The 24522-nt window shown below is 42.8% G+C and overlaps 1 protein-coding gene and 1 long non-coding RNA gene across 6 annotated transcripts in view; one reads left to right on the top strand and one right to left on the bottom strand.

Annotated features, from left to right (window-relative positions):
• The window catches only part of FOXP1 (forkhead box P1), a 375887-nt gene that overhangs the window by 286260 nt on the left and 65105 nt on the right, over positions 1 to 24522 (bottom strand). The gene's annotated exons all lie outside the window — the stretch shown is intronic.
• On the top strand, positions 412 to 19718 carry LOC144291205 (uncharacterized). Its single transcript, XR_013358530.1, has 2 exons — positions 412 to 1267; positions 19539 to 19718. It is a non-coding gene; the product is annotated as an uncharacterized LOC144291205 (long non-coding RNA).

Raw genomic sequence — 24522 nt, 5'->3', positions numbered from 1 at the left:
GTTAATAGGTAAGGGAGGAAGGGAAAAAAAAAAAAAGAGGAAGGTTGGCATCCAAACTTGAAGGAAGCAATAACATGAGCTGCACAAGTTCAAGGGTAGGGCAAAAACAAAGAGTAGAATAAGCAGTCTGATGCAACCTCCACCAAGCCAGGCACCAAGTTGGAATCTGTCATTCTTGTGACCATCTTTAACTTCTAGAGGAGGGCCAGGCCCACAAGAGACACCCGGTTATTCTGTGGAAGGCTGGGCTAGAAGAACAAAAGGCAGACAACATGAGGCTAGGGTAGAAAGAGCCCTGAAGGCCATGCTAAGGAGCCAAGTGTTCCCAATTCTACAGTTGGGATGGCAATGATAAGAACAGAAAATAGAAGGGAGACTTCAGAGGTGAAATAAACAGGGCTTGGCGCTTCGAAGGATGGGGAGGGGTTATGAAGAAGACAGGAAAGCTTTAAGTAGGCTTTAAAGGTGGGAACTAATTTTTTTTTAACTAAAATGTTTCTGTGTCCAGAACTATCAATCATACTATCCACAAAGTGGATTATGACCACAGGGAGAACTTTCTGTCCACAGACCTGGGAATGGAATGAGCTGCCTATGAGGGAGTGAGCATTTCTTTCAAAGCCTTCCATCAGAAGCAAAAAGATCCCAGGTTTCAAGCCAAACACACTGCATGACCTTATAGAGGTGACTTCATCACCTCTTTGTGTCTTAATTTTACTACCTATAAAATGGAGTCAATAGCAGTATATCTCCATAAGGTCGTTAGAAGACTAAAAGAAGATCTACACAAAGGATTCAGAATGCCTCCCGGCACCTACTAAATGCTCCATAAATGTCACTGGCTATTATTCCTATTGTTTTTCTCTTATCTACTAAGGATGGTGAAGACTGAGTCCCGGGGTCCAGATGACTGAGATCCCAGGTTTATGATGCTTACATTGGAAGAAAAGTGAGCCCCATGGCATCAGGTATGGGGCTGACTACAGTCAGCTGCAAATTTCCTTTTTTTTTTTTTTTTAGCTGTGAATTTCCTACAGAAAAACTAGGAGGTTTGTAGGTGAAGGATGTTAAGAAGAAAAACTAACAGAGGTTTGAGATGCAACAAAAATGTCTACAAATTAATAAAAGGTCTATTCAAGATGGCGTCAATCACTGCGAACTACACATTAACCAACAGATGCCACTTGGGGAGTGCTTCCCTGTGTGGACGCAGCCAGTGAGTTATGTCCACATCCCTCAGGAAAAGGGAGCCCAGATCACCTCAGAGGTAAGCAACTTTTTGGGGGGTGGGCGTGGGCAATAAGGACAATAAGACCAGATGCCAGGGGAGGTGAAGGACAAGGTGAGGAAGGGGCAGCAGGGAATGAGGGCCATTTGCAAAGATTTAGGGAAAAGGGAAGGGAGGCAGAGAAGGAATCGGCACACCATGCTTTCTGTTATTGTTGCTGTTTTAAACAGAGGACCTTTTTGGTCATGTTTCATCAAGGAATTTCTGCAATGGTTCATTTTTGCCACTACTCTACACGTTTGTGTTTTACACTTTTGGTTGAATCTGGTGAGCATTTGCACGTTCTTAAGAACCGTATGCAATGTTAACTCATTTATTTAGACTAATTTTTTAACCCACAATTTGGTTGTCTTCATAAGACTGAAATTCCAAGGACGGTTTAAAAGCACAAATGCAAGGCAAACATAATGAAAAGATGACACGAGGTTTGGCTGTGACCTGCATGTGTGGTTACAAAGGATGAAAAAAAATTACTGAAAATCAAAATGTACAATTCAGTCAATATCCTTTATCTCCATGTTGGAAATATAAGCCAGAGGGTGCCTTAACATAGGCACCTGACACCAAGTAGCTTCTTTGGGTCACACTAAATTTAAAATGAAATCTGTCTCTCTCAGCGCAAGCGTGAATCATAGAGAAGGAGTGAAGTGGGCAAGTATGGCATCGTTCCCATTTTCAGGTGGCCAGAGGTAGTAAAGGACTCTTGAAGAGGATCCAGTGCAAGAAGCTTCCACCTTCCTATTTATTAAACAACAGAAGGGGTTCAGAAGGTAGGGGCAAAACATACATCAGATTTTAGGTACATCAACTCTCAGGCCCATGAGCTTCCCACCATATGCCACCTGCCTTGCTCCTAAGCACAAATTGCTAATAAAGTTTGGAATATATTAAACCATTAATTGCATTTCCTTCTTTCAGGTGTTCTCTTAAGCGAACTAGGAGTTCCCTAGGCACATTCAGGTGAAACAGAGAGAGCCCCTGGTAATACAGTTTAAGATAAGAAAGAAGGTAGAAGAGTATACAACCTATCATTTATACCTTTTACAGGAGTATAGGTCCATTGCAAAGCTGCCCTTGTAGTCAAAGTAACTACCTTAAAGCACATTAAGTTGTAGACTGTATTCCACATTTAAGAAGTCTATATAAATAATGCCACCTCTTATAACTTATCAGTAAGCTCTCAACACAATATAAAAACACATTATTTTTAAAATCTTAGTTTTCTTTAAACTTAAGTTTCCAGTTCTGCAATCTGAAAATAAGACCAATTCTTGTACTTTCGCATACTTACGTAGGAAAACATAAAACTGAGCAGAATGGGAAAGCCCAGAGAAAAAGACTCTTATTTCTGAAAAAGCTAGATCCAAGTGTTCTAACAACTTACATTTGTTAAAATCCAATGTAATGCTATGATTAACAAGATATTTTTTCCCCTTAGTTACCCACATCTACATCTCCACAATAAAAGCAGCACAGAATAGCGAGCCAGGTTATCAAGCTCTGTAGACTAAAGCGGTGTTGCTAGGAGGTAGTCTCGGATGACTGTAAAAATACTCACAGACTTCAAAATGACTTTATCTCCTGCTCAGGCAAGGGACACCAATGTTAACACCAAGGGGACTTAGGCAGAAGATTTTCCATCATGAACTACCTTAATTTGGATCATCCCAAATTCAAAACAAAGCCCAATAGCACAGCATGTAGATTATTCATCATTTCTCGATGAGAAGGCACATCAGTTATCTGGAAATATACTTGTGGAACTGCCCTCTATATAAGTCCTGATTATTAAGCACCACCCATTAATTCATTCTTCTGTTTAGTTCACTCAATAAATATTTGCCAAATCCCTACTACACACCAGACACTGAATTCTACGACTACAAAAGAGATATGAACCCAGCCTGCACCACGAGTATCAAAGTTTTAGGGCGGGAGAGAGAGGGTCAGTATATGACCAACACACCCAGAAATAAATAAGCAATATAATTTTTATACTCGTGGTTTACTTCTAACATCAAATTTATGTAGAAAAGAAAGAGGCTGCCCTTTAAAAGAAAAAAAAAGTCAGTGGATCAAAAGCATCATTAATCACTGTCTCTTTTAAATTAAAAGGTTCGCAAAAAGGTGGGCATGGAACCAACGTGGGAAACAAATCACTCCCCTTGCTGAGTGAGGGTCAGAGTCTAAATGGGAGAGTCCTCGGTATTTACCCAGCTCATCTCCTGCGTAATGGATTTGGAGAAGAGATTTCCGCTGGGGCTCTGCTAATTCGAGGCTTGGCTTTTGCTTTTTGAAAATGACACTTAGGTGGTTACTCTAGTATTGTGACTGGTTTTAGAAATAAACCTTCCAAGGTTTCTCTCAGTAAGGTTCTCGCTTTTGTGATGTGACCTAATAAATCTTGAGCCACTGCAAAGGTGCTCTGTTAATGAGCCACAGGCCTGATTCTTTGGGTGGCCTCAGGACTCCATCCGCAGAACGGCCAGCCCTTGTAAAGCAAATGTAAAGCATGTTCAAAGCACCGGAGAAAGGGCCTCTCACACAGTGGCTGGAAGAGTTACGGAAATCCCCAAAAGAATCAGGACTATCCCAGCAAGGAGCTCTGAGGGTCAGTGTTTCCTGACCCTCTCCTCTTCACACCAGCGATGGTTAGAGCAGGTCAGGGAACAGGGACATAAAGCAAGGAGTTTTCTGCCATGTACACAGCACAGAAGGAACTCAGCCTTTGACAGAGCCAGACTTCCCGTCCATTCGTGGAATGCCAGCCCAGAGGGATTTAAATATGTTTAAAACCTAAAATAAAACAACAAAACATAGTCTATGCAATCCCATGAAAGCTGGGAATTTCAATAGCTGCTGGGAGGGTGTAACCATAGTTAGGAAACTGGGATTTTATTGTTCTATTGTTTATCACAAACTTTGCTGTCCAATTAGGCTGTGTGGCCTGTTCTTAAAAGCTCACAATCCTCTGGACTGCCTATGGCTACGGAGAACCACCCCCTCCACCCCCACTAATCCTCCCTCACATTTTTATTAGTTGGGAAGCTTACATTCACTTCTCCTCCATTTTTTTTCTCCTGCGTTTTTTTTTTTTTTTTTAATATATATAAATACAGCTCTGATGGAAAGAGCAAGGGATAAAAACATAATCTGTACATTTACAGTAGCGATAACAGTGGCACACACTACTCACTGAGCATTTACCACATGCTGGCACAGGGCTAAAGGCTTCCTCCACCTTCTCAAACTGACCCCTCTCAATTCCAGAGTAGGTACTATTCTTGTTCCCCATTTTAAAGTCAAGACAGGGGGATCCCTGGGTGGCTCAGCAGTTTGGTGCCTGCCTTCGGCCTGGGGCATGATCTTGGGGTCCCAGGATCGAGTCCCACGCCGGGCTCTGTGCATGGAGCCTGTTCCTCCCTCTGCCTGTGCCTCTGTCTGTCCCTCATGAATAAATAAATAAAATCTTAAAAAAAAAAAAAAAAAGTCAAGACAACTGAAGCCAAAGTCATAGGGACTATAGTAGAAGAGCTGATATCTGAACATACCCAATGGATGCTTAAGCAGTGCTTCTGATGCTTAATAGATAACATAACTCACCATGAACACCAAGTAGTTGGAGAGGAAGGGAAGTACAGTTGGGGGATGGGGGGGATGGAAGACAGTTTCAAACCTTCAGCACAGTAGACTCTGCTAGTTGTTTATGTAATCTCTAGGTACCCTCCTCAACTCCAGAGTCCCAATTTTGTTTGGGCCCCAGTGTGCTCAATTTAACATATTTGCAATTTCACACTCTCTTGTCCCTGAGATTAGCCCTAAAACACAGTCCTGGCCAATGAGCTAGACACCCCCGAAGGTAGAGCATTCCTTCTAAAGTGGGAAGGCAAATCCAGGAAGATACATTCCATTTTACCAAGAAGCAAAATCTGAAGAGAAGCCACTTCTTTGTCCTCTGCTCTTTCACCTCCTTCCTGAGCCTAGAAACACACTTTTGATATTTCAAGGTACAGGGGCCATTGTGTGACCATGAGAACAAAAGTCAAATGGTAAAGATGGTAGACTGACAAACAGTTAAGGAGCTCAGTCTTGGAGGACTGCCTTGAGCAGGGGCATTAGCCCTGGAAGGCCTACTCCTAGACTTCTGATTTGGTCAAACAGAATTACCCTGCATCCCCATTTGATTAAAGCAGATGATGCAAACTGTGATCCCCAGGCCAAACTTGGAGGCTATGTGTATAAAGTTTTATTGCAACATAGCCGTGCCTATTGATTTAAGCATTGTTTATGTCTGCTCTCACGCTACCAGAGCAGAGTTGGGTCCTTATGATAGAGACTGTACAGCCTGCAAAAGCCCAAAAGGTTCTTTTCAACCTCTGCACTAAGTCGCTGTAGTCAGGTTTCTGCTCAGCACACCCAAATGCAATCCTAACTGAAACACAGCCAGTCACAGAAAATTCCCAGTAAGTGAAAAATAAAAATGTTTGCTCTACCTACTCAATCAATCTTCAATACATATGTCTATCAAGTCCTACTATGTCCCAGATCCTTTGTGATATGCTAGATCTAAAGACATGAATATGTTTCTGACCCTTCAACAACCTGTAATCTTTGTAGACCGCCATATGCTTAAAGATGAGCTTCAGAAAAAAATCTCCTGTAACTTTAAGTGCTAGGGAAAAATATAGGCATGCTAATATAAACAATCAGGGAGCCTAACCTAATCGAAAAGAGAAAAATCATCTCTGAAAAAGTGATAGTTACCTGTTTCTACATAAACCTGCCCTATCTACCCAGCTGCTGGCCATCCATAAGCTACTCCTTGGTGGAAACTTAGTTCATTTTCAAAGCTCCATTGCACAACTGTTTAATAATCAGCTTGAACACACTCAAAGAAAACTCAGACTTTGGAAGCTATTTGTCTAAAACAATCTCATTCAGTTACTTTAACTCTTCTATGTGATTATGAATGCTACCTCCAAACAATGTTTTGAGGGGGAAAACACATATGGGTATCTATACCCAGAGGATAATCTAATCCTCAAGGTAATTTCTGCATTGGTCTCCCCAAGATCAAGTCACTTGTGCCTACCACCTTATCATGGACACCAAAGAGTCCTGGAGACCTGCCCTGGAGTGACTTCTAGAGAGAAGAGGACATTGTACTGACAGGAAAGCTAAACAAAAGTGATGTTTTCCATGACACATCAACTCAAAAACCCATGAAGCATTGATGGTAAACTGCCAACAAATAAAATCTGTATAAAATTTGAAATTCCAGAATGTAGACAAATGAGGATAAGAAATGTAAGATCCATAAAATCTTGACATCAGGAACAGAAAGCCATGAATGGCCTTTTAGGGAAATTAGTTCAATCCTTAAGTCCCAGCACATTTGAAAACTTTGCCATTTAGAAGGGATCCGACTGGATTCTCGAACTGCTTTCTCACCTGTCCCTGATTTTCCACTAGTTTGCTGAACACAGTCTTTGAGGGGCAAGGAGCTCTTTGCTGTTCTCACCATGAGCCTTCTACTCTAGATTTCCAAGCACAAAAGTGTCCATTTAATAGCTATCCCACCGTAATATAGCTGGATATAGAGGACTATGCAACTGATAATAGATCTTTACTAGGTACATTGAACAATACGAAAAGTAATCGTAACATCTGAGCGCTCACTATGTACCAAGCTCTGCTCTATTGCTTCTATATGTATTACTGCATGTATTTTTTGGAGCAACTTCTTTAAACTTAGTACAATTTCCCCTACTTTACAGCTGAGGAAAGAGAGGCTCAGAGAGCTGTGGGCAAGATCACACAGCAAGCAGGCTAGTGAGCTGGGATGCAACATCCAGCTGACCTGATTCTAGATAGAGACTGCCCTCCTCACCACCTACACATTAGAAGCTCCCTCCCTCAGCTTCAGGGCAAGATTGTCTCTACTCTGTGACGTACCAGCTCTAACTCCAGGAACCATGGAAGTTGCGAGCAAGGACACAGAGAATAAGAAAACAAAAATTCCGACTCCTTTTCTCTCTCAAGAAGTTGCTGAAGTACTTATCTCTGTTTTCACAACCACCACCACCATAATCTGGCCCAAAGCAATACCATCAGCCCAATGTACTGAGAACTGTGTCAGCACTGTTCTATATACCTGCCACGAATGCCCCAGTGAGAAATCGGTTGGGAGACAAAGCACAGGGTACATGAAAGAAAAAGGAGGGGATCATTTTGTCTCCCTGTTATCAAAGAAGACACAAGAACTGAACACAAGAATGACTCTGAGTTCCAGAAATCTTTTGGTAGTAAGCCCTAAGGCAAATCCACGACCAGATGGACAGTACCAGGTGCTAACAGTCACTCAACCATTAGCTCATGTCCAGCCCCTAGCAGCCAAGTAGAAGGTTTTGCCCCAGGAAGAAACAGTCCCATGTGAGCAGATATCTAAACAACTAGGTGACTGGACAAATATGTATCTGTCTATGTCTGTCTGTCTCTCTCTCAAGGAGGCATAGAAGAGAAAATGAGGAACACTTCAGAAAAGGAGCAGACTCAGGTTCCCTCGGCTGGCTACCATTGCAGTAACCCAGGAGCTTGTTAGTGACTCAATGACGTTTTCCAGTGGCATACACGAGCACATGAACAGCTGGACCAACTCCAAAAGAAGGCACAGAGTATGAAGGAGACTGAGAACAAAGTGACAAACACATGAAGATAAACCTCATCTGAATCACGGGGGGAGGGGAGCGGGGGGGAGAGTGAAGGTCGCCTTTCGGCCATCGAAAGGTAGGAGCTCATTTCACAGCTCAGGGGACAGATGAGAGCGCCCAAAGCTGAGACCCAGGCTCCAGAGTGTAAGAAGTTATGTAGTTGGAATGACCTGGGGAACCATCTGAACCAACGAGGCACAAAGCGGGGGACAGCGCTGGCTCTGAAGCCCACCGAGTGGTGGGTTCAATTCTTAGAACAGGGAGGAATTCATTAAGGTGGTAAGGATAGATGCAGAGCCCGAAGAATAAGCAAGGGAGGCAGAAAGAAAGTTTAAGGTGCCTAGAAATGTGCAATCATTGGGGGAAGCTAAGAAAGTCACCAAGGCCATGACTTCACATCCACAAAGCATCACAAATTGGGACTTTCTATGCTCTCCCTAAATCAGATTTAACCTCTGGGCACAGACATATGGTGACAGGACTGCATGTAATTTTTCATCTTAGAACTTTAACCTTTAGCTCTGTTAATGGATCACATCACCTAAACACATCACAAGTAGTATTTTGGATAAATCATGGAAGTCTCACTGTTACAGTGCATTATGTGCGTGGGGGAAGGGGGACATTAATGTATTTAAAGTAAATGTTGAAAAGATGCTACAACAAATTTCCTTACTCTGTTTTCTGTTTATATTACACATTAGAACATTATGAGCCCTGAAGTAATATTAAAAGCAGCTCAGGTCTCTCTTGGCTTCTGAGAGCCCTTCCCCTTTTATAAATGTACACGAGAAAGACAATATTGGGAAAGTTTATAGAAGTTACAGTAGGTGCACGTGGAAGAGAATCCCAAAGGAATATCAAACGGACAAGACCAACATCTATATGCTCTCAAAGCAAGGTCAGGGAAAGAGAGAAGAGGTGTGCCAAGAGGGCCAAGAGGTGGCAGACTGAGCACCAATCTGCCATGTAAATGGAAATGTCAGACGGGTGGGTGGAATTCATTTTGCTGATGTGAACCCCCGAAAATAACTGCTGTTGCAGAAGGAAGGATAAAGTTGTGGAGCTGAAAGCAGAAACTGAGCTACAATTTGCAAGAGACAACGTAAGGGTGGAGAATGCACCTGTGTAAGACCAAACACATTGCATCAGGCAAATATTACCCCTCCTGGTAGGGAGAGCTAACAGACTGCTTGAAAAAGGCTTGCCAGCTAATTTTTTTTTTTTTAAGATTTTTTATTTATGTATCCATGACAGACACGGAGAGATGCAGAGAGAGAGGCAGAGACACAGGCAGAGGGAGAAGCAGGCTCCACACATGGAGCCTGATGTGGGACTCGGTCGTGGGACTCCAAGATCGTGCCCTGGGCTGAAGGCGGCACTAAACCACTGAGCCACCCGGGCTGCCCAAATTAATAATTTTGAAGTGATTTCAGCTTCAAAATCGCCATCAGTTAGATGAAGGAGGCAGAAAATAACCGTACAAGTCAGATATGGTCGTATCACAAGGATGAGACTAAGTCTCCCAAGGTGTTTGAGAAGTGACAGATGTGATTTCCGAGATTCCCGGGGGCAGGAAAGCCCCAGAGGACCGGGGAATGGTGGAGAGGGTAACGAAGCACCCCTCACAAAATGAGGAGCAGAGGAATTAAAGCAGATCTTCCTCCCTTCCCCACGGGGGGAGATACCGAGAGGAAGCAATCTTTCTGCCACCCGTGTGAGAAGCGCAAGTTACGCGGCAACTACTAACATGGGCCTTCTGGAGACACGGCGTCCGGCCCCTCCGACCGAGTGACAAGTCAGGTAGATAAAGGGAAAATAAGAGATGTAATCTTGTAGACTCCTGTTAGTCTCCTGATTCTGTCCCTTGTGACATCTCGTCAGCGGGCAACGAAGATGCGAGGAGGCAGGCCACGCCCACTGGGCAGCAATCGCTGGTGTGCTGTCAACCTGGGGCCGCCTAACAAGTGATGTTCCACAGGTGTCCACCTTCCCACCAGGATTATTTAATATCTCTATCAATGAGAACCAGGAGAGCTTCCTGTGCCCAGCGGACCAGGCTGCAATCAAATCCCAGGGTCTCCCTATCACCGCTCTGTATCACTACTTCTCTTATTACCCGAGATGCAGCACCATGCTTCATCTCTGCAGAGTGAAGACAAGCATCTGGAAAGGCACCTGAGTCCAGAGAGACGAGAAGTCACTCTGCAGTGGTACTATCCATGCAGACCCCGCCCGAGCGCACAGCGACTTCGAATGGCTTTTGGTTTTCGCTCAGTGGCACATGACTGTGCACATACATCTCCAGGAAGGTGGACACAGAATAGACCCGGGGGGCCTCAAACTCAGAGTGGGCTCCAGGGAGGCCACCCAGCCCGCAGGCCTTCCCCTGCAGAAATCCTCTCCAAAATGCTAGCCTTTTCGAGATCCAGCTGGGCATGTAATCCTGTAGACTGTGATTTCTGAAGCAGCAGCTGACCCCAACCGAAAAGTGCCAGGAAACAAACACCACCCTGCAAAGGCTCTAGGAAAACCATGATAAGATCACTTAATTACACAGAATAAAAGGAACCACAAAACTAAACTTAATGTGCATTCATGAAGACCTACACTAAAAATAAGATTCCATACAAAAAGGGTTTTTTAAAATGTGAGGTCTGAGAATGTGGCCATATTGTTCCATCCTGAGGAACCGGGTTGATTCCCTTTTATTACTAGACTCCCCCTGCTTTTAAGCCCCTCGCTATAAACATTTACAAATTTCAACACAGCGTTAGTACTAAACAATATTCATTAAGAATCCCGCCAAAGTGCAACATGTAAGTAAATCAAAGCTTTGATGCTCTATTTTGCAAATTTCATGGGCCACTAGGGATAATTAAAAGGGCAATTATATAAAGTTGGTGCAGTTTTGAGAAACAAATGACATTTTCTGCTTTAAAGCACTTGATAATTTGATATTTTGCTATTAGGGCCATCATGTGTACTTTTATAGACAGGCAGCCAAATAAACAATAAATGTTCCTTAACAGCCTCTAATGATTGTTTTTGCCCACTGATATCACTCACCATTCCAGTCCATAAATCATATTGCTACAAGATTAAGGTAAAGATAATGAAAAAGTAGTAGAAGCCATTAAGCTAGAGGAGGAAAAAAATAAGGCTAAACACGTTGATTTCTTCTGTGCTTTTTTGCAAAGACTTCCAGCAAAGTCTGAGCTGCGGAGGGCTGGAGTGGGGCTCAGTTTGTCCCTGTGTTTAACCACCGTTCTGAAGCCAGCAAAGTACATTACAGCTCATGAAAAATACAGCGAAGAAACTGCTAGTGGCAGAAGCATTTAACTTCCTTGTTAGCAGCCTCCCCCAAGTGGCACTTTTTCACCGGCAAGTTGTTTATTATGTTCCGTGCCAGGCAAAACTGATTAAATGGGGCTCTTAAGAATCAAAGCGTTATAAATTCATGGAAATACAGCAAGCAATAAATTCCATGGAATTAAAAGCTTACTAGTGCTATTAGCATTTCAGGGTGTTTGAATTGTTAATACTGATGTGCAAAAATGATGTGCCTCTAAGACAAGGCAGACCGAGGCAATACAGCCGAACAGCTCTGAAATTTTTTTTTTTTTTTTTTTTTTTTTTTATCAAAGTGGCACTGGGACTTGGCAGTTGTTATAGCCACAGGAATGGAGGAGGAGAGTAATTATCTCCAAAATTCTCATCTGCCCTGAGAAGTCAATCCCACCACAGAAGACACAAGGCACCAAATAAGGTTTACGCACAGGAGGAAAACAAGCGTAAAAATATTATGCAAAGGATTTATGCTTTCAATGAATGGAAATTTCATCTTAACAACTAAGAGGGATGAGAATTTTACCTTGTAACCTGGTCTTAGGGGTGCCCAATGTGTTGTAACTGGGTCGATCTTGGTTTTCCCATAGAGCACACAATCCCAGATCAGGCCCCCCAAAAAGTTATCAAGTGGGGCTAAGTGCATTGGTGAAATAGCCAGTAAATTTCCGTGGATTGTCATGTTTCATTTTCAACTCTTTCTGGGGGTTTATAAAGTGTAATTCTAAAGTGACAAGGGGTAAGAAAAAAATCAATTATTATGCCATTAGGCAAGTGATACCCTCCCAAGTGCAAGACATGAAGTAGTAATTCTATTGCACCCATCTATTTAAAGAATACTTTGTTCCAACAGAAATGCATCTCAGGATCTTTGCTAGGCAGATACAAATGCAAGAGAGAGAAAGAAAAAATATTAATGAGTGCTCCATAAAGACTTAAATTTTCTTTAAAAAAAATGAGAATATATTTCACTTTTTTTTAAAGAAAGAAATACTGTCAACCAATATAGTGTGATCACTTGAAAACACGATTTAAGAGAAAATGTACTTGAGAATTACCAAAATTCAGGAAGAAAAGTAATCCAAAGGGATCAGTCTAGACAAATAGCCAAAATATCTATTCATCCATTCCAGAGTTGGCCAAAAAAAAAAGTACTATTTTCTAACATATCAAGAAAACTTAATTCCTTTGATAAAAGAATCAGATGCGTAATAGAATCTACTGACGGATCACTGGTACATATGATTATCTCTGGGGCTATGTTCCACATGTGGATATAACATTTGTACTCACTGAAGCTGTCTGCTGCTTGCCCACAGAGAGACAGAGCCTGCTCATGTACCAAAAAATAAGAGAGGAGACAAAGAGGAAAAACCTTACAGATAGAAACTCATATTCATTAATATGCTTTCTCTGGGCTTAAGTCCAAAACCATGCATTGTTATAGGAACAACATTTTACAGGGCATCTGAATTGTTAGCACTGCTGTTCCAAATGCTCTACCATTAAGACAAGACCTACTATGTGTAGAACACCGGCAGGGGAGATTAATAACTATAAGACATTCTTGTATCAAGAAAGCTTAAGAGTTTCTCTGGGGAAATAATCAATTATAAAGCACCTATTATATATTCCAAATCAGGAATCAAAAGATTCTTAGAAGGCAGGTTTCTCTACCCATTGGGATTTTAGAGTGATTTTAAGATAAGTCATACACCCAAAAAATAACCCCTGAACAAGGCAATATTATATCTATCAACATTCTATACACACACAATACTGGGGTTTGTGTGTATGTATGTGTGCATGTGCACGTGTGTACATACACATACACACACACACACACACACACACACACACACACACAGTCTTCAATTCCCAGACAGTAAAGAGTAAAACCTTGATAAATACAACACTGGAGGAAATTTATGTAACAATGAAAATGAAAATGAAAAATAATATGTGTAATTTGCTCTGGACAGTATGCTCAGCATCATGAATAGGTCAGCTGAAATGTCCACACAGCCATGAGCAAAACCAATATGGTCCTTGCCCCCAGGGGTGTCACTATAAGTTAGGGGTGGGGCAAGTAACAGAAGGTGACCTTAAACTCAGTAAAGAAGACCTGGAAGCTTCCATGCTGTGTCCCACACTTACCCCCACCACCCTTCTCTAGTCTTCGCACACAGGTCTCTGGGGCCTGTTCTCTTCAATAAGAGAATCCCTCCGGCCTGCGCTGTCCTCCATTCTCGTTGACTGACAACCTTGCATGTCAGTGAGCTCCACCAAAATGTTTTGTCAAAGAAAAGACATCTATATCGTCAGCCTCTGATACCTAGTTGGGATGAAAAGCTCTGCCCTTTGTTAAAAGGGCACTTTGGTACTAGAGCTGAGAAGTGGAGGGCACTTCTTACTGATACCCTTCGAAGGGTAACATCTTCCAGAACTGCTAAGGAAGAACTCTGTTCTATCTAATTTCCAGATGTGGAGACAACGGTCCTGCAGCCACAGTCTTCCTTGGTTTGCTGGATGCAGCTCCATCTGCAGTAAGGAAATCACTCTGCACCCAGAGGAGTCCCTCCTTCTCTTTAAATGAAAATGAGAATTAATGAGAGCCCTCACACCTACAGGAGGCAAGTCCCCTCCCTGTCAATCTCCTGTGTTGTACAATGAGCAGAGGTGGTCAGTTGCAGGAGGAGTCCTGGTCTTGTGGCCCCCATGGCCCACCTGAGAATGGCCTGATTCAGGTATATGAGAAGGATAAGAAAGGAGCCCCTTAGATGCAGGAATGGACCAAGTACTCAAGCTCAGATTTCAAGAACTACCTGCTACAAGGTGCTGGGAAGAGACAAGTCAGACAAACAAACAAACAATGATCTGCTTTCCACTCGCCTCTGTCCTACCTTCCAACACGTCTAGCCTATGTGAAGAAGCAGTGTCACCTGACCCTAATACCATTGTAACCAACTGTGAGTCCAACTTTAAATACATGCCCTCCCTTCTTCTTACCACCATAGCCATAAATCAAGCCGCTTTCCTCCCTAACCTCCTGTCTCTGTCAGGTTGAAGACTACTCTATTGTGTTTTCCAGTACAAAAGTTGGCTGATATTTTCATGCTGTACCTACCCCTCTTCAGTCTTCCTTGAATGCAGCCTTAGGCTGCTTCCATTATTTCAGTAGCTGGAACAAAGTTTCTGATGACAAAGTGTGTCCTTGGAGCACAACCCCTCTGCTGATGGGGGGGGACTACAGCATGATAATAGGGCACTAATTGTACAGCCGAGACAATGGGCCAAAAAAGGAGCGAGGAAGGGAGAGAAGTAAATAACAATACAAAGAAATAAATGCCTCTGCCAATAGTGCAAGGAGATGAAATGCACTTACATCCTGAGAACTGAGTGGATACGGTCAGTGGCTACCCAAGGAGAAGATGGTGCATGGGCCATTCTGAAGCCTCGATAAACAGAGCTTGATGAAAATTAAAATTGTCTGCTCATGCTCTTTGCATCATCAAATGCCTCTACCTTATTCCTCTGCATTGTCTGCATGAGTCGATGTACAGCTCACAAAAGCCGTATCTCTGGTGTCATTTCTCTCCTGGTAGAGGAGAGTCCTCCCTAGAATTCCTGAGAATCTAGAATTTCACACTAAAACTGATTTCCATATTAGCTTCCACATCTTCTCTACCATGCCAGGAGCTCCCCAAGATCTACAGAAATGTTTTATTTATCTTGATGATTCCTAGAAAACCCAGAATATAGACATTTTGAGGCTTGTTGGATTTAATTGCTTTGTGAATGAGAAACAGAAGAAAGAAAGTGAGAAAGTGACAGAAAGAGAAAGAAGAAGAAAGTGACAGCTGGCCCTCCGGATCCCCCAAGAAGCATGTGACACAAGGCAAACCTGAGAACAAATGCTGGAAGGGGGCTGAACACAAAACGAGACCTTCCCTGCTGCCCTTGAAGCTGAGAAGTTGCAAGGATGGAACTGCTGGGGCTATTGACAACCCAGAAGAGAGTCCCACTAGAAATGGGGTCAGCACAGCATAAAATAGAGGGGAGAAAGGTAGAGACAGGGTCTTCAGGGCTTAGATGGGTCTAGCCAGGCTTAGACCTGACTGATTCAGTTACATAATCGATCAAATACAGTCTCTTTTTGTTTAAGTCCATATGGGTTGAATCTCAATGACATGCAACTAAAAAAATTGTTCTAGATGATATACAGAAAACCAAAGTAGATTAAATAAATTAGTATTATGCAGGAGGCAAACCCTACAGATTCCGGAGTGAGGATGATTGATCAGGGCTCAATCAACTGTTGGTTATCACTGGGTTTTGAGATTAATCAGCAATCTCACCTGATTTTCACATGTACTAAAAGCAAGGATTTAAAAGAGAGATCATCAAAATCCAGTTATCTGATCTTTTCCAGCAGGGCTTGCGGCCCTTTAGGTAAAACACTTCACTCTTCAGCATCCCAGAACAGGTGTGCTCAAAGAGGCATTAAACTACAGACCCCTAACCACCAGTTTTCCCTTCCAAAGGTGGACCATTTGTCACCAGTGTCTTGTCTCTATCTTCCAAAAATATTCTACATATATGCGATCATACATGCTTTGTACATAGATGTGTAATTCTTTTTTCCCCCTTCAACTTAGAGCATAATGACTCACTTGGTCACTTAAGTCATCTGGGAGAGATTTCTGCGTCAGCACCTACGGGTCTCTACACTCTTCTTTAATTGCTGTGTAGCAGTGTGCCCTTGTGTGTCCCACTCCCACCCTAGGGATAAAGCATAATTTCACCATTCCCTTCTGGCAAACATTTAGGGAATTTTGTTGCTTTTGCCCCCACAAGTACTGCTACAAGTTAGATCCCTAATACACTGGCCTTTTTTTGGCTGAGTGACTATAAATCCTTAGAAACAAGAGTTGTTGTATTTTGCTGCTGCATTTGTGAAGAACTAAGAGTCAACAACCTTGCCAGCTGGGAACATAAATCCCCACTACCTTCTTACATACCCTGTACTTGAGCTTCCCTTTTACTGGCATCTTTCTGATAAGCTCAAATGACCAGGTGCCCTTGATGGACACTGGAAACAACACAAAGAGAGGCACAATTCTGGATTATCAGCTGATATCCACCATAGCTGATCCCAACAGCCTGGTCAAATATCCTCCCCCAACACCCTCTGTAAAATTAATACAATTCATAGTCCTATTAGAAAATCCTACATGTCTACATCCAATAGCACACCTGAGGCTTCTGGGTACGTCACACATCTTCGGAGTTAGTTACAAGTGGTATGGTAATCACACGCGCATTTTTCTGGAAGTTGGAATGGTTCCCCATTCTCTAACGTTTATCCCTTCTGCATGTTTTTCCTGTCCCTTCCCACCTTCAACATATCCTGGAGCATTCTTTCAGCCTGTTTCCCTCCCATCTAATTATTCTTTAATTTTAAATAATGTAATAACTTTGACATTTTCATTTATAGTTAAACCCTGCTAATTTGCACAAATGATGGGTAGACACAGCACAAATTAAAAAGCCTGAAAAATCAGCAAACACAAAAAAAGCCAATGATTAAAAAGAAATCAAACTGCGGCATTATGAATTACACATTTACTCGTATAAGCAAATTCCACAGGCTCGCAACCAAGTATGGACACTTGGCTGGTTTCGAATTTTCTCTTTTCTAAGCTACAGGGTTATTTCCTTTCCATGGTCTCTGAAACAAAGTATCACAGCACATGGTAAGACTAAGTCTTTCTCAGTAACTATGAGGTTTAAAAAGCTGTTTTATAAGCTCAGTTTTGCTGTGCTAAGAATTTCTGGGCTGTCTGGTTACAGGGAAGAAACGAATACATCATCATAGAGCACTAGGGCTTCTGTAACGGAATGCCATAGACAGGGCGGCTTACAAACAGAAATTCATTTCTCACAGTTCTGGAGGCTGAGAAGACCAAGATCAGGGAGCCAGTAGATTAGGTATCTGGTGAGGACCCACCTTCTGGCTCAGACATCATCATCTTATTCTGTGTCCTCACATGGCAGAAGCAGGTGCTTCTGCAGAATCCGGGGCCTGTTTTAAAGCACATTAGTCATATTCAAGAGGGCTCCACCCTCAGGACTCGGTACCCTCCCAGAGGCTCCACCTCCAAATACCATGACGCTGGGTGTTAGGATTCAACCTATGAACTTCAGGTGAACCTAAACATTGTCTGTAGCATATAAAAAGTGCCTGCATTCTAAAAAACCCAAAATGTGTCCAACCCAAACTCATTATCGTCCTATTCCACACCTGGGCTTTCCTATCATTCCGCTGACTCAGCTAATGTAACTTCCATCAAGAGATGTTCACATCAGCAATTGAGGCGTCAATTTGAACAACACCCTCTATCTTATCATTTCCTCAGTCCATCAGTGACAACTGCCTAATATTCACCCCTCAATCTCTCTTAAAGTTCTTTTCTTGCTGTCCATCATCAACATCATAGTCCAAATGAGTCTTCTCCAGCTTGGTCTTCTGCAAGAGCTGGCCAAGTTCACCTGTCTCACTGTGTCTTCCACCCCCTCCTTCACTTCCAATCTTTATGCAGCCACTTTGGCTCACTCACATGCAGACTCTGCACCAGAGCTGATGTGCCCAAATGGCAAGCATGCTCCCTAGCCTGTGTCTGGTTCCTTTTTTTCAGGGCAATCTAAACATTACCTCTTCACTGGCACCTCCCCTGATAATCCAACCATCTGAAGTGGCCACTCACCTCTGGAGCCACTCTGGAGCCACTCTGTTATGTATGAATTTAGCCTCCCTTCACAAGGTCAGAAGAGTAAGAATTTATCCTGTATAATGCAGTGCTCTATTCTCAGTGCCTTGGATTGCACGGATTGCCTCCAAGGCCGTCTACCAATTATTCCTCCCATTCTTGTATGCAGGAATCCACTGAGAGGTGGAATATTTTCCTCCTCCCCTTGAGTGCGGGCCAGGCATATGACACGCTCCGACAAATACAAAGTAGTGAGGTGGTACTGGGCTAGTCCTAGGCCTAGGCCTTAGGAAACTGGAAGTGCTGTCTTACACCCAAGCCTATCATGATGGAAAGGCCAAGGAGAGAACCAGGTCACGACGCCTGCTAAACCCTACCCTAATGGAAGAATCCTGCACCAATGATTATTGTTTTAACCATCTAAGTTTGTGAAGCAGCAATAAATAAGTGAAGCCGAAGTGGTCATTACTTATTGAGAATCAATGACTGCTCCCCCTTATTAGGGTTTCTGTGTCTACTGCCCACTGCCCCCGGCATTCCTAACACTACACAGAGTGATCCTCCCCAAATGCAAATTTGGTCTGCTTCTCCCTCCTCCAACCCTACACTATCCCTCACCATAAAAACAAACAAAAACAACTGGTTTGGAAGCACAGACCCAAATCTATGTACATTCTACCCACAACCTGCATCCTCCCCCTCATACTCATCCTGGCACCTTCTCCAGGAGTCCATGCTTCAACACAACATAATCCATCCCAGCACAGGGAACACACTGTTCCTCCTCTGTGGCTTCCACACTGCACATCCACCCTTCTCTCCTGCTCCAGATCTCATTCTAACCATCATTTCTCCTGGAAGCTTTTCCCTGACATCTCAGACCAGGGCAAAACCCTCAACTGCAGGCTCTGAAAAGGTCCCATGCACCTCCATTTCTTAGTCCTCATTAGATCAGCCTTTTTTCAGCTCCCAATGGTCTGCGAGCTGCCATGAGGTCTCAACCATGTCTTTTCTATTCACTAATATAACTCGGCAAAGAATACTGTGACTGGCTCATCAGAAAAGCTCAAATATTTGCAGGAGGAGTAAATAAATTGTTTGCTCACATGGACTGCCCACTTCACATCCTGACCACCCTACACACTGTAGATGGGACCCTGGACATTCTGGATGAATAACTGGTGTTGTCTTCCTCCACTTGGGGAAACCGGCAGTTCTGACCTAACAACAAAGTGTTTCTGAAGTTTAAATGAAATTACACATCGCAACACTTAGCCCAGTGCCTGATACAGAGCAAACATGCAATAATTAACCATCATTATGATCATTTATTGGTATTCTTTTTTCTCACTGTAAGAAAAGTCTCAAATTGTGAGTAGATTTTTTCTCTGATGCTCTATTGTCTTTTGTTGTTCCTTTTAGGAGTCCAGAAGCCCTGTACAAGATGCTAAAGTAAAGATGGCCCATTGCACCTCCTTGCCAACCCAGCCTGGCCTCCCAAAGAAAATACCCGTAGTGCCTCCATCACAATCCTTAAAGATGTGATCTCAGGAAGCAATATGATCAAACAAATTCCCTCAAAATAAAATAACAAATATCCAACCCTTCCTTCTTTTTTAAAAAATAACTCTTTTTTTTTTTAAAGAGTCTATTTATTTATTCATGAGAGTCCTAGAGAGAGAGGCAGAAGGAGAAGCAGGCTCCCCTCAGGGAGTCTCATGAGGAACTCAATACTAGAACCACGGGATCAGGACCTGAGCCAAAGGCAGACACTCAACCGCTGAGCCCCCAGGCATCCCCCAACCCTTGCTTCTTAAGCCTATTGGAGACTTGGAGACATTTAATGAGGATCCTTGTTGTTCTCAATACATACATGAATTGGTACCATTTTTCTAGAAAATAGTTTGGAAATATATATAAAATTGTCCCTGTGTATCAATATCTAGCTAGCAAGCTAGCTCCTATCTATGTAAATTTTAAAGATTTTATTTATTTATTCATGAGACAGAGTGAGAGAGAGAGGAAGAGGGGCAAAGACACAGGCAGAGGGAGAAGCAGGCTCCATGCAGGAAGTCTGATGCAGGACTTGATCCCGGGACTCCAGGATCACACTCTGGGCCGAAGGCAGGTGCCAAACTGCTGAGCCACCCAGGGATCCCCTCTAAATTTTAAATACACATGGCTTTTCATCCAACAAGTCCCATTCTGATCATCTACTCTAAATCAGTACCTCTCAAGCAAAACAATTTTGCAGGGGACGCATGGCAATGTCTTGGGGATGGTTTCTGTTTTCCTGTAGTAGAGATGAGACTGGGGAGGATGTGCTACCGGCATCTATTGTGTAGAAGCTAGGGACACTGCTAAACATCCAACAAGCCCACAACAAAAATTTTCCAACCCAAAATGTCCATCATGCTCCAGGTGAGAAACCCTATCCTAAGGAAATAACCAGACAGCCTTTTAAAGTTGAAAATACAAGCTTGTTCACTGGCATTACTGTATACATCTTTATATATCCAACACAGTGGGACTGGTTAAATAAATTGTGATATAGCTATACACAACCAGAAAGTAATAATGATGCTGCTGTATATTAATTGTGAGAGAAAGATACTGGCAATATATTTTTAAATAAAAAAAAATATATATGTGCTCCAAACTTTCAAAAGTAAAAAAAAAAAAAAAAAAAAAAAAAAAAAAAGCATGATTCTGTTAAAACTGTGATGTATATCTATACCCAACTGCAGAATAAAAATATAATGTGAGGGGCTCCCTTGCTGGTTCAGCTCTGCATCTCCAGGTTTAAGTTCAAGCCCCACATCAGGTATAGACAATACTTAAAATCTTCAAGAAAAAAATATAAGATAAGCCAGAAATGGAATTACATTTAATTGTACATTTTATTTTATTTTATTTTATTTTCTATTTATTTATGATAGTCACAGAGAGAGAGGCAGAGACACAGGCAGAGGGAGAAGCAGGCTCCATGCACCGGGAGCCCAACATGGGATTTGATCCCGGGTCTCCAGGATCGCGCCCTGGGCCAAAGGCAGGCGCCAAACCGCTGCGCCACCCAGGGATCCCTAATTGTACATTTTATTTAACGCCATATATCTAAATATTATCATTTCAACCTGTAACCAACATCTAAACTTAATATCTATTTTTCAATCCCATTTTTTTCAAAATCTGGTGGGGATTTGACACTTACAGCACACGTCAATTCAGACTAGCCCCGTTCCAACTGCTCAAGAGCTGCTTGGCAACTGGTTACCACACTGGCCAGCCCAGGTCAACTCCATAACAGATGGGCAGAGAGAGTGATATTTAGAAGGATTGACTCCAAAGTGGTCCAAGTTGTGATCCTGGAGGGTAACTTTCTGCAATCATGTTTACTTTCTGACGTATGTTTTCCTGTTCATTTTTACAATGACAAATATCACGAGTAGGAAAAGTCAAACTATGCACTGAAAGGAACAAAGAGAGAAAATTGCTTGTTGGGCTTCATAAACATCTATGAAGTAGTCCTGATCATTTCTCACTACCTTGTTGGAAATGATACACTCTGGAGCTTTCAGAGAAAGGGTTTGCCACCACCTCCCGAGGAGGCACATCCATGCACACGTGCACACCAATGCATTCCTTGGCCTAACAGTGGGATCAAGGTCACCTCTGCCAAGTGTAGCCCAAAAAGCCAACCTCTGCTCCCTCAAAACATATCTGAATAGTGATAAAGAGACTCCACTTTCTTTCAGATAGACATGAATTCCTGTTATCTGTTCTGGGGAACTCCTTCCCTCCCTCCCTCCAGTTCAGTCTGCCACCCCGCACCCCCCCCCCCAGCCTTGGACACAGTGAATACTCAATGAAATTTCTACCGACGTCCCTCAATGTGAAGTGCTGGGGACACAAGCCTAATGTTCTTTTAACGTAGTCTCCATGTGTAAGTTCTATAATAAGATTACGTTAGAGCCAATGAATCTCATGCACAACCCTGGAAAACCTATTCACACTATTTCTGTCACACAGTTGAGGTTTTAAAAGGCTTGCGAGTCCTAGATCTCTCCATCTGAACTCAGGAGCATCTGGGTGTCAATGGCCTGGCCTAAATTTCAGCACTCAGATCTAAGCGGCAGTGTAGCTGACAGGCTGATTCAAATCCATAGAAATGAGCCAGCTGGATCTGGCTGGATGGCCCCACCCTTTACCTGGTGAAGGCAGGTGGGAAGTGAGAGGGAGAAGATGATACAGAAATATAATGTTATCCTGAAAACCTCAGAAACCACTTCTTTCTTCTTAGGATCTTAAAAGTTTGTGTTGTGTTTTCTATTTTGGGGCCAGGGGAAGGTATTAAGATGCCTCTTTCATTTCTATTTCCACCAACTAGATTCTCCCCAAGAAAAACAGCCATTTAAAACCATTTTCAGGGCAGCCCTGGTGGCTCAGTGGTGTAGCGCTGTCTTCAGCCCAGGGTGTGACCCTAGAGACCCGGGACTGAGTCCCACATCAGGCTCCCTGCATGGAGCCTGCTTCTCCCTCTGCCTGTGCCTCTGCCTCTCTCTCTCTGTGTCTGCCATGAATAAATAAATAAAATCTAAAGAAAAATAATAATAATAAAAAAATAAAACCATTTTCATTATCTTTAAAGTTAATAAATAAAATACATTAACGTCCTTGAAAACTTACTACATTCCATGCACTGCGCTAATAACAAAAATAGACATTACTGAGCAACATCACTGAGCCCTTCCTGGGTATGAAGCACTGTTCTAAGCACTTTTTACTTGAAATAACTCAGTTAATCTTCTAACAACTTCCAAGTCCCTATTTTTATTTTATTTTATTTTATTTTTTTAGATAAGGGAAAAAAGGCTTAGAGAATCTGGTGGCTTCCGCAAGATCACAAAGCCAAAATGTCACAGAGCTGGACCTGCAAAGCAGACCTCCAAAGCCTGAACTCTCAACCAAAGTGTTCTTTATAAGAATCTTCACGGCACATCTATGAAATACGTCTTTTCATTCTCCCCATTTCAGATGAGGACAACTGGTGAAGCCTGTCAGCATCTGCCTAAGAATTGTCATATCCAAACTCAGATGAGGCCCATGCCAGTCCATGCCTCTGAGCGAGGCACCAGTACCAAACCCCCGAGTTACCCCTTCATCATGTCAGCATGGGGAATGTTTATCTCAATTACAAATCATTAGTGTTTTGAAATGGTGGTGACAGGAACCAGGCAAGTACACAGAGAGGGGGATGGTGGCCAAGCGCATTCCCAGGAGTGGGACAAGCCCGAGAGAAAACAGAGAGAAAGTGAATGTGGTCTCAGCCCAGGGGGCTGTCCTCCCCCACTCAGTGCAGAGTTCCGGAATCCCAGAGAGCACTGAGAAATGGAGAGGAAGAACACTTTCCTTTTCTATTTTTGATTCCTTCATTCAGGGGTTGATGAGAATCAGCAGCCACTGGAGCTTACAGATAAAGAGCCAATGCCCAGGGAGGGGTGCACCTGGCAGCTGAGGCCTTCAGCAATACCCCTACTGACAAGAGGCTTATGGGAGGGAAGTCCCTAGGTCTGTCCCCAGGGTCTTACAGGTCAACTGCACACTGCTGAGCTTCTCTCAAACCACGTGGCTAGAGATCACTAGATCAGTGGGTAAAGAAAGGGACTGAAAGAGAAATGGGAGAGAAGTTTCTCAGGCTGGGGGGCACAGGCCCTTGTGACAGCGTTCCCTGCCCAAGTGTGACAGGGAGATCACAGAAGGGACCTGGCTGGACAGTTTCTTATTTGAGTTGCTGCTGCAAACAGAGGAACCGCAGAAGCAACAAGACGAGAAGTAACCATGACTCTCACTATGCTAAGTGCTTTATGTAGAACTCTCCATTTGTCCTCATTACAAAGCAGTGAGGGAGACTTACCACATTTAAAGAGCCTCTCTTTCTCTGTTTACCAGTATATTCCTGGTGCCTAGAAGAGTGCTTGAAACAAGTAAGCATTCAATGATTATTTGGTGAATAAAGGAATAAATTTAAAGCATCCAAGTTTTTGGAAAGCTTATGAGCCCCAGATCTCTCCATCTGGTTTTAGGAACGTCTGAGTGCCAGTGGCCTGGCCTTTTATAATTTTAGCACTTAGACCAAAGCTGCAATGTAGTACTCTGTGAGTTCATTCTGTAAATTCTCCTACAAGAGCCACTAGTCAAGGACACTCTCAACAACAGGATCCCTTCCCTATGCTCTCAGCATTCTGGCTTCCTCATTCCCACTTCTTCAAACCCTGGCGGCTCCAAAACTTATGAACAATTAAAAGAAAAAAATGTAAACAGCCTAAGGAAATAAAACTTCTGAACTTCATTTATAATCAAAGAATTGAACAAGAAAAGAAAAAAATGACATGCAGTTTTTTTTTTC

Source organism: Canis aureus, chromosome 19 (assembly GCF_053574225.1).
Source record: "Canis aureus isolate CA01 chromosome 19, VMU_Caureus_v.1.0, whole genome shotgun sequence".
Taxonomy (NCBI): domain Eukaryota; kingdom Metazoa; phylum Chordata; class Mammalia; order Carnivora; family Canidae; genus Canis; species Canis aureus.
This window is presented reverse-complemented; position numbering and strand designations above follow the sequence as displayed.